Source organism: Psammomys obesus, unplaced genomic scaffold (assembly GCF_907164565.1).
Source record: "Psammomys obesus unplaced genomic scaffold, mPsaObe1.curated_primary_1811, whole genome shotgun sequence".
NCBI lineage: Eukaryota > Metazoa > Chordata > Mammalia > Rodentia > Muridae > Psammomys > Psammomys obesus.
The window spans coordinates 6493415-6503580 of record NW_026585587.1 but is presented as its reverse complement, the minus strand read 5'-3'; the positions used below and the strand labels follow the sequence as shown (position 1 = coordinate 6503580).

Sequence of the window (10166 nt, the reverse complement as noted above, 5' to 3'; positions counted from 1 at the left end):
AAGAAGAAGAAGAAGAAGAAGAAGAAGAAGAAGAAGAAGAAGAAGAAAACCATTGCGATGGAGCCAAGTTTGGTAAAGGCATAAAAATGTTAAAACCTCCAACCAATATTTTAGCATCTTCCCTGATGGGCACTGTGATTGACTGACTGAATGATTGATTGATTGGCTTGGCAAAGATGAACTGTAAACAAATAGAAGTCAGGGAGAAAGGAGGAAAGAAAGCAAAGCTGAGTTGTCACAATGAGAAACAATCACGCCTCTGAATTTCCAAAGACTGGATCAGCAACCCCAGGAAGGCCACGCCTACTACTGTAGACTCTCAGACTCATCTGGATATAGACTCCAAGCTCCCAAGTGTGGGGAGCTGTGGATCCCCATTTGTCAGAGAAGAAAGACAGGAAGGGGACCTTCAGCCACCATAGGATGAGGCATGTCCCATCAACAGAAGAAGCCAAACGAGGGTGAAGGCCCTCATCCTAACCCAGCCATCCTATCAGCTACAGGAGACCAAATGGCAGAATGCAGAGGTGTTTGGGCAAGGGACTCTACTCTCCTGCGGGGAGGCTTTGGGTGTCCTCAGTAAAGTCTCTTCATGGCTATAGTTTGGATCTTGGAAGTAATCTGAAGGCCCATGTGTTAAGGAGTTGGTACCCAGCCCATGGCACTTGGGTTTAGCTTGTTTGTTTGTTTGCTTGTGTGGGTGGGTGGTTTCGTTGGTTGGATTTGTTATTGTTTGTCTGTTTTGTTTGCTTTGTTTTTGTTTTGTTTGGGTTTTGAGACAGGGTCCATGTATACTGGGCTGGCTTCGAACTTACTATATATCTGAGGATGACCTTGAACTTCTGATTCTCCTGCCTCCCTCTCCTAAACGCTGAGATCACAGGTATGTGCCACCATACACTAACTTGAGTCATGCACTAACTCAGAGCTCCATGCTAAGTAAGCACTCTACCAACTGAGCTGCATCCCAGTCCACTGCTACATTTGGTAGCAAAAACATTTAAGAATTGAGGCATAGTGGAGTTAGAGCTTCTGGGTTTTATTAGGTTGTTCTTGTTTTGTTTTGTTTTGTTTTGTTTTTTCTTCCCGACCACTGTAGTGAAGAGGTGAACAGGCCTCCTCTACCATGTGGCTCCTTTCTATGATGTTCTGCCCGACCACAGAACCAAATTCATAAGGCCAAGGAATCATGGGCTGAAGCATTTGACAACACCATGAATTAACATGGCATGAAGAACCAAGTGAAGGTGACTGACTTCACTCTGCAAAGCAGTGTATCTGGAGCATCCATAAGTCCCCCTGACTTCCACGTGTCTACAGAGTCAGAACACACTAGCATGGCCTGTTTACGGAGGCCACCCCCACACCACTTTTGATGGACAGTTGGTTATCTAGCCAAGTCTTCCCAGGACAATCCTGCTGCTGCTGGCTCCCTCGATCTGAGCATCATCTTCACTGGCCTGACCTACAACTCTCCCTAAAGCATTCACTCACAGCCAAGGTCAGCACAGTGAATCACAGCCTGCAGGCCAGGCCGGCCTGACACCCACTCTCATATGACCAGTGGGCTAAGAATGAATCACATATTTTTTTTTAAGAGTTGAAAAATATCATCTGAAGGAAAATACTGTTTTGTAACATGTAAAAGGAATGAAAGAAAAAGAAAAGAAAAGGTAAAAAAAAAAATTCTCTGCAACCAGGCATGGTGGTGCGCACCTTTAATCCCGGCAGAGGCAGCAGAGGGAGGCAGAGACAGGGGAATGAATCTCTGTGAGTTCGAGCCCAGCCTGGTCTACAAAGTGAGTCCAGGACAGGGCTACACAGAGAAATCATGTCTTGAAAAGCCAAAGGAGTGGGAGGGGAGAAAAAGGAAGGAAGGAAGAAGGAATGAAGGAAAGGTAACATGTAAAAAAAAATATGCTAAGTTCAAACCTTGGTCCATGGATAGAGTGCTACCGGTGCTTGGTTGTGTTCATCCCCCTTTCTGTAGACTGCTTTTGAAGACTTTGGGGCAGGGTGAGACAAATATATCTACTAATATATCTATAATATACTAATAATATTAGATATGTAATATATATACTATAATATTACATATTAGATATAGTATAGTATATATACTATATATAAAATATACTACTATATCTACAAATATATCTACTAGTGTATTTTTTAGAAAAATAGCTGATCTCTGGTCTGTTGTTGTATTTGTCCTCTACAGGGTTGGCATCCCAGACAGTGGCCACCCACCACAGGAGGCTAATATTTCAGTTAAAATCGTATTGTTTAAAATTCAACCTGTAGTCATATGTTAACTGTCTAAAAAAATACAACCAGGGGTCTGGAGAGACAGCTCAGGTGGTAAGGTGTTCACCACACAAGCATGGGGACCTGAACCTAACCCCCAGCACCCCTGGAACAGCTGGGAAACATGGCCGTATCAGAACTGGGAAGGCAGAAACAGGAGGATCCCTGGGGCTTGCTGGCCAACCAGACTACAAATCTGTGAGTTCCAAGTTCAGTGAGGGTTCCTATCTCAAAAAGGGAAGTGGAGAGTAACCAAAAAGACAACCTATTCACATGCAGACACAAATGTATATACACTCATGATCATGCATACACACACACACACACACACACACAGCCACACACACACACAGCCACATAAGTCTGTTATCTATCAAACAGATCATGTATGAAACTGTTCTATTCATGCAGAAATTTCCACAGGGCACTGCTGCATTAGAGACACATGAGTGGGTCTGATCTCCACAGGGGGGAGGTATCGTCACTCTTGTGATCTCTGACCCCAGCACATCTCTATTACCTATGCTGATCTCTCCGACCATTGTTTACACAAAGCAGGGCTCGGTCATCTCACCATTCTAGTTACCATCCACTGATGCAACCGGCTGGACATGTCCACCTTAAAACTCATCAGTCAGAACTGGACACTACATCCGGTGAGGCTGGCTGGCACAGAGCAAGAGCAGCATGGCCACCTCTGTCCTGCTCCCCACACCTCTGTGAGTACGTCTTAGCGGCGGCGCCCCTGGGTCTTCTCCATGTGCTCCAGTTAAACTCACCCACCTCGTTCTGCCTGAGTATCATCAGTTTGGGGAGCCTGAGAGCAGCAGTGACCTTTGTCCCTACTCATTCTTCCTTAATCGCCCAGGCAAGCAGTCTAAGCTTTTGAGACGTAACCTGTCTCCCATCTGTGTATCCTGGTAAATGCAATGTCCTCAGCATCCCCGGCTATGGGCTCAAAACAGGACCATGGACAGAGACTGCCATCTGTCCTTCCATCTGTCCCTCTCCAGCAGCAGGGAGGCTCACTTCAGCCTTTCCTGGACCTGGTATTTATCTAGCTGGACAGGCAGATGAGTCCCCACACTTTGATCCTGTTCCCACCGCAGCCCCACGCCTGGATTTCTGCCCCTGTACAAGCCAGCACAGGTTGAACCTGCGCCGACTGGAGCTGCAGGTAAACCTGGGCTGACTGGAGCCGCGGTGGCTGGTTGTAAAGCAGGGCGGCAGAGCTGCTGCAGGTGGCGAGATGTGCAGTTCCATACCTGGGCCTGGAGGAGGGAGGAGACAGGAAGGCTGTGGAGTGCAGCTCCTGCCCGTGAGCTCCGCCCCCTGTGAACTATGACCTGGCTGCTTTCTGTGATGCCCACGGTCTTGAGCATCCCTGACACCCCAATGTCACAACTGCATCTGTCTACTGGGTTGAAAAGCCTCAGGAGGCATCTTTCATGCTCAGGTCCTGTGCTGGCAAACTTAGGGATACTAAGCACCACAAGACACAGCTCCCAGCCTCACCATGTGTCCTGCCTGTGGCAGTGGGGGACAAGCACAGGAACAGGCCATTGTATTAACAATGTAGTTCACAGGGCCACTGTGGCGGGCGTTGGGCCAGGCACTGCGCAAACTTGCATCCTTTAACCCTTGGATCCCCATGAAAGAGGTCTATTATCGCCCCCATTTTAGAGATGGAGAATGACTCCGAGTGTGACTACAGAGTTCCTGTTAGAGCCAGAATAGAAACCAAGATACTAAGCCAGGCAGTACCCACAGGGCTGCTCCACAGTACAAACAGGGCCGGGGGTAAAGACATGGGGATGGATGAGCAACCGGCCTGGGAATGAGAGCACAGGGTTCCAGCAGAGAAGGTTGGGCCGCCATCTCCCTGTCCAGATCCCAAGCAGACTCCTCAGCCCTGTGTCCTGCTCGTGTCTGCCCTCAGACACAGCACGGCAGAGGGCGATCCTCTCCCAAGCCTGTGAGGGTGAGAGGCGTAAGGATGCTGCTGTGACTGGAGGCAGCTGATAAACAGCTGTGGCTCAGTTATGCTTCTTGTGTGTCCCGATAACCCATGGAACCATACAGCCCAACACCAAACAGTACTAGGTAAACTTGAACTCCTGACCCAGTGATAAGGTCACATCAAACCTCACACCCATTTAGAAATGTTTAATATAGTGGAAATTTACCCTTTTGGTGAAAAGTCCTTAAATTCCAACAAACGCACAATCCTGTGAACATGCTGTGACGGCCATACATGGCTTCTCTTTCTCCCCAATCCCCTCCTCTTGACTCAAAGTCAGCTGCATTCTCACCCCTAACCCTGCTTCCTGCCTGGCACTCACCAGGGTCTGTCTCATCCCTAATGCTTTGCCTTTGTCCAAACATCCCAGAAATGGAAGCATGATGCATGTGGGATTTTCAGACTGCCTCCTTTCAGATGACAACGTGTGGAAGATTAGTCACGGCGTTGCTCATATCGATAACCTGTTCCTTTTCCCTGCTGAGCTGTGCTCAGTTCTGAAGAGACCCTGAGGTTCACCTGTCCAGTCCACCTGCTGGGAGGATGCCTGGGTCCTTCCTAGATGCTGACATTTGTAACTGGAGCCGGTGTAAACATTCCTATGGAGGCGTCTGTCTTCTCCGGGTGATGAGGAGAGAAACTGCTGGCCGATCTGATAAAGTGCATGTCCAGTCTTGTAAGAAACTGATAAGCTCTTCTGAAGTATCTGTAATGTTCTGCCAAACACCATGTCAGGGTTCCAGACACGCCACATCCAAGTCAAAAGTTACTATGGTTGGGTTTGCTTAGCTGTTTCAATAGGTGTGTGGATGAAGCCGCTGCAGTTTCCATTTGCATTTCTCCAGTGACTAACGACACTGGGAATCTCTTCATGGGCTTAGTCGCCATCTGTGTGTCTTCTCTGGTGAAGCACGTGTTTAAATCGTTTGTCCCTTTTGTAAAAATAACAATAAAGCTCTGTTGTCATATTGATGACACACGCTAATCGAGTGTTCTACTGCAAAGGTCCATCCTTAGGCCATTTTTTTTCCCTTCCCTTTTTTAAAACTTTGAGACAGGGTTTTGCTCTGCTGCCCAGGCTGACATTGAATGACCAGAGCAAAAACTTTTATTATGACACTTGGCAACGATTCTTTTATGTATCTCATTTTCGGTCCTAGACCCAAGAACTCTCATAGATCCAAAAGCTCTTGAGGCCACAGCCACAGACTTTCTTCACTTTTTTTTTTTTTCCTAAACCTGAACTTATCTCTGTGAAATGTGAGCCTTATGTCTAATTTCAAAAATAGATTTAGGATTTCTCTGGCTGTCTCACTCCTATTACGTGAGCTCTTTGCACTTATTGCTTCAAGGAACTGGCCCGTTTCATCAAAGTTGTTAAATTTAGTCGGTTCCAGCCAACTTTGATTGTTACTACCCAGCCGCTGCCACCCCCGCTTTTTTTTTTTCCCTCCTCACATTTGAGGCGGGGATTTGAGTGCGTACAAGACAGTGCAGGAAGGGCCAACAGCAGAGCAGTGGGAATAGAGAAGAGAAACAAGGCCCCAAAGATCCAAGATAGCCAGGGTGTGTAGGACCCTCTGAGACTAGACCCTGCCTGAGAGCACAAGCTTAAGTGAGACTCTGGGCTGGGAAAGTAGAGGCTTTCTCAAGAGCTGCTGGTGATGGAAGGAAACAGAATCAGATACTGGGAGCTGGTGCAGCTCTGGGCTGGACACTCCAGAGGAATCATAGCTGTGGTTCAGTGCAACCACAGTGAAGAGACAGGGAGGAAGAGGGTACCACACTGACACCGGAAGCACTGCAGGCCCCACCACCCCTCGTCAGGCTCAGTCCTCTCCAGCTGCCTCCAACACACAGATGACTACACAACAAAGATGGCTGCCAAGTGAAGCCCATGTAAGGGACCTCCCCAGAACCCACAGCAGTATCAGTCACTGCCTGTGTCTGTCCCAAGTCTAGCTGTCCTGCATCCAGCCCAGCCTGAGCATCAGGATGCGGACATCCCAGAATCAGCCTGTGAGACAGGGAAACATGAGCTTTCTGGAACGTGCCTTGTGAAACAAGCATCTGCTGAAGATAGTAATGGTGTCCTGCCTCAAAACCTGGCTAGAAGATGAAGAAGTAACAGACAGCTCACACTTGATCAGCTGATGAGTTCCCATCAGCTGCCCGTCAGAGGTTAGCATATGGAGGATGAGTCTCTGGAATCCTCTCTTCCCTGTATTTGCTGTGGTATCCTGTATTTTGGTTGAAACTGCCCTACTTTGCACCCATACTATATTATCTCATGGATGTGGTTTCATCTGCGGGAGAACGTGGATGTGACAGGACTTCCTCTGGGACATAGTATAGAAAACAGAGGCCCAGTGAGAGTTTGAGTGACATTCCTGACATCAGAAGATGAGTGAGGCTCAGCCAACACATGCCTAGATATGAGCCCTGGGCCAGCCAGTACTCTGCCTGGCACACTGGGTCCAATCTATGACTTGAAAGAGTAAAATAAAGTATTGAGTTGCTGAAGATGAAAAAAAAAAAAAAAAGCATATATCTTGACTGGATGCCCAGGATTCTCTAGCACCATTTCGTAGCTCTGAAAAACAGCACTGAGGAAGAAGATACGGCCCTTCGTCACCACAGAGATTATAATCATGAACAAGGAGATGATTAACAAATAGATAAGAGGATATCAGAAAATGGGAGGTTAGGTGACAACAATAAAACAGTTGATATGAAGAAATTAGAATGGGGTGGGTGGTCAAGGAGGGTCTCTCTGAGAAAGCATCACTCACACCAAGAAAGAGAACTCAGCAACCAAGGAAGCCAGGCATGGAAAAGGCTGGGGAGCCACTTTCACTTCTGTTGTGTGTGTCATCCAACAAAAGGCAACATAAGCAAGGAGAGCATTTATTTGGCTCACAATCCCAGCTTCCAATCCATTGTCGCAGTGAATCCGAGGCAGGATCTTAAAGCCCCACTTCAAGAGCAGAGAGGGAATGGACACATGAACTCTTGTTGCTTGTTGCTTACGTAACTTTCTCCTCTCTTCACGTAGTTCTGGACCTCCTGCCTAGGGAATGAATGGTGCTACCTACAATGGGCTGAGTCTTCCCACATCAGCTAACAATCAAGACAATGCCCCAAAGACATGATGACAGGCCAACCTGATGGAGATAATTCCTCATAAGACTCTAGGTTGTGAGCTAAAGAGGTGACTCAGCCACTAAGAGTACTTGATGCTCTTCCAGAGGACCCAGGTTGGATTCTCAGCACCCATGCAGTACCTCACAAGTGTCTGTAACTCCAGTTCCAGGGTATCCAACGCCCTCTTCTGGCCTCCACAGGCATCAGCATCCATGTGGTACATAGACATACATGCAGGCAAAACATCCAAACACATAAAATAAAAAAAATAAATCTTTAAAAAAAATCTTAAAGACTCCGGGCTGTATTGAATTGACACTGAAAACTGAGCCACACAGTTGGAGAAGAATGTCCCAGAGATACAAGCTCTGCTTGGCAGGGAGGAGACAAAGACGGGCCAGCAGGGGACAAGACAGGCTGGGATAAGACAAATCAACACTAAAGCCTGGTGCAGAAGCATAGCAGGAAGCGCCCTCACTGCAGCCCTCACATGGACCACGTGGGATGTGGCGCGCAGGTGGCTTTCGGGCTGGCTGCATTTGCTGCTCACACTGCCTCATTCTGACAAGGGTTGCACAAATAGGTCCCCCCACCTCCAGAGGGGCACTGAAGACAGGTCAACGAGAATGAAGTTATATAGAGGTGGATGGAGGCCTTTTAGACCTTAGTGTCCAGACACCACATGGGAAATACATCAGGAATCCAGCAAGTCGGACTCAGGAAACCAGAGCACAGATTTGGGCTAACCCATCTTGAGGGCAACTGGGCACCAGCAGACAACGTCCAAGGAGTCTAACACATGGGCTCAGATCCAAGCCTCTAGAAACTCAGTCTAGGCTAGCGGTTCTCAACCTTCCTAATGCTGAGCCCCTGTAATACAGTTCCTCATGTTGTGGTGACCCCCAACCATAAAATTATTTTTGTTGCTACTTCATGACTCTAATTTTGCTACTGTAATGTACTGTGATATAAATATCTATGTTTTCCAATGATCTTAGGCGACCCTGTGAAAGAGTCATTCAACCTGCAAAGGGGTTGTGACCCACAGGTTGAGAACCGCTGGCCTAGAGGCATTGAGTTCTGTGTACAGTCCTGGTGCACTGGGACCATCAAGGACACATGCGTGATTTCTTCATGTTATGGACTAAATACTGACCCCAAAAATTCAGGTCTACTTGGAACCTCAATATATGACCATACTTGAGTGTCGTTACAGATTTAATTAGAAACGATGAAGGCCTACTAGACCAGGGACCCTAAGTCCACTAAGAGCGTCCTTATGAGAGACAGAAACAGACAGAAAAAGAAGACCATATAATGACAAAGACAGTCACCAGAGTGGCATAGCTGTCAGCCCACGGACACGACTGTTAGGAGCAGCCACTAGCCAAAAAGGGTTCTCCTCTAGCACTATGGCTGCACCACCTTGAAGCTTTTAGAGATGAGAGTGCGCCCTAGTGTCTTAATCTACCTCATGAGTAAGGAAGTAGTTACTTTGTTAGGCAGGTAACTAACACACCTGTTTTCAAAGTAGCAACAGCATTGCAACATAATCTGACTGTGCATGTGGAAAGCTGGTGTGAGGGCTGCCTGAGAATGTGGGAAAGGAGCAAGGCAGACCATTTCTGACCCAAAACAAACACTTCACAAGAAAAGTAGCTTCCTCCTGTCAGTCCCCAACCCTGTGCACGGAAGACCGTTCAGACACAGAACAGTGTCTCACTTCCTCTCCGTGTCTTGTTCTAGTAAAAGCAATGCCTTCCAGAAAATCCTAGGCTTGGTACCGTGTGAGACCAGACTTCCAACATGTCAAAGGAAGGTGGTCTACGGGGGCTTTCTGACTGGCTGGGATACAGCAGGCCTATGTCCAGTCCTAGTTTTGTGACTGAAATGAGCGCAACTTGAGAGCTACTGTCTCTTCCCTTGCTGATTCTGAACTGCTCTGGGAAACTGCTCTGGGAAAATCTCATGCGCTCCCAAGAGAATGGAGCATTGGCTCCAGACTCAGACATTTGCTTTGGGGCTCTGTGTGGTGCCGAGCATTTATCCAGGTCCTTGCTCAGCCACTGAGGACCCTGAAGCATATCAAAGAGTTATCCCTCATCTTCAACCACTTCTCACACCTTTCCTTAAAAAATAAAAAGTAACATTGTCACTGGTGAGTTGGTGCTTTAGATGGGCGTATATTTCATGTGGCATCCCACACAGACACACAGATACATATATATGCATATATATCCAAATGAAGCATGTAGAAACATGTAGAAGAATGAATGGTCACTCAGAATGTCCATGACCACCCAATGAAGGAGCAGGTCTGGAGTCCAGAACCCACCCTCTCTGTTTATCATCTTTGGCCTTTGCTGGTGGATTTTATTTTTTTCCTTATGAGATGGGATAAGGAACTCCTCGCAGAACACCCATCAGCGTTAACATGGGGCATGACCCAGAAGGCCTGGCACCAGCACTTTGCTGTCTAAAGATTCCCAAACAATGTGCCTGCTTAGCCCTACATGACCAACAGCTAATGAGCCCAAGGAAAGTGGCTTAAAGCCAACACAGAGCGCTGAGTCTTGTCCTAACTCCACTCAGTGTCATCTAGGGGACCTGCGGAGAAGCAGAGTCTACAGGTAGGTCTCCCTGATGGCACACACAGGACGGCTTGTTAGTGCCACCGAGCAGCAGCCACTCTTCA

General features: G+C 47.5%; 1 protein-coding gene across 2 annotated transcripts in view; it reads right to left on the bottom strand.

Annotated features, from left to right (window-relative positions):
• The window catches only part of Cnih3 (cornichon family AMPA receptor auxiliary protein 3), a 70645-nt gene that overhangs the window by 19951 nt on the left and 40528 nt on the right, over nucleotides 1–10166 (bottom strand). The window lies entirely within an intron of this gene.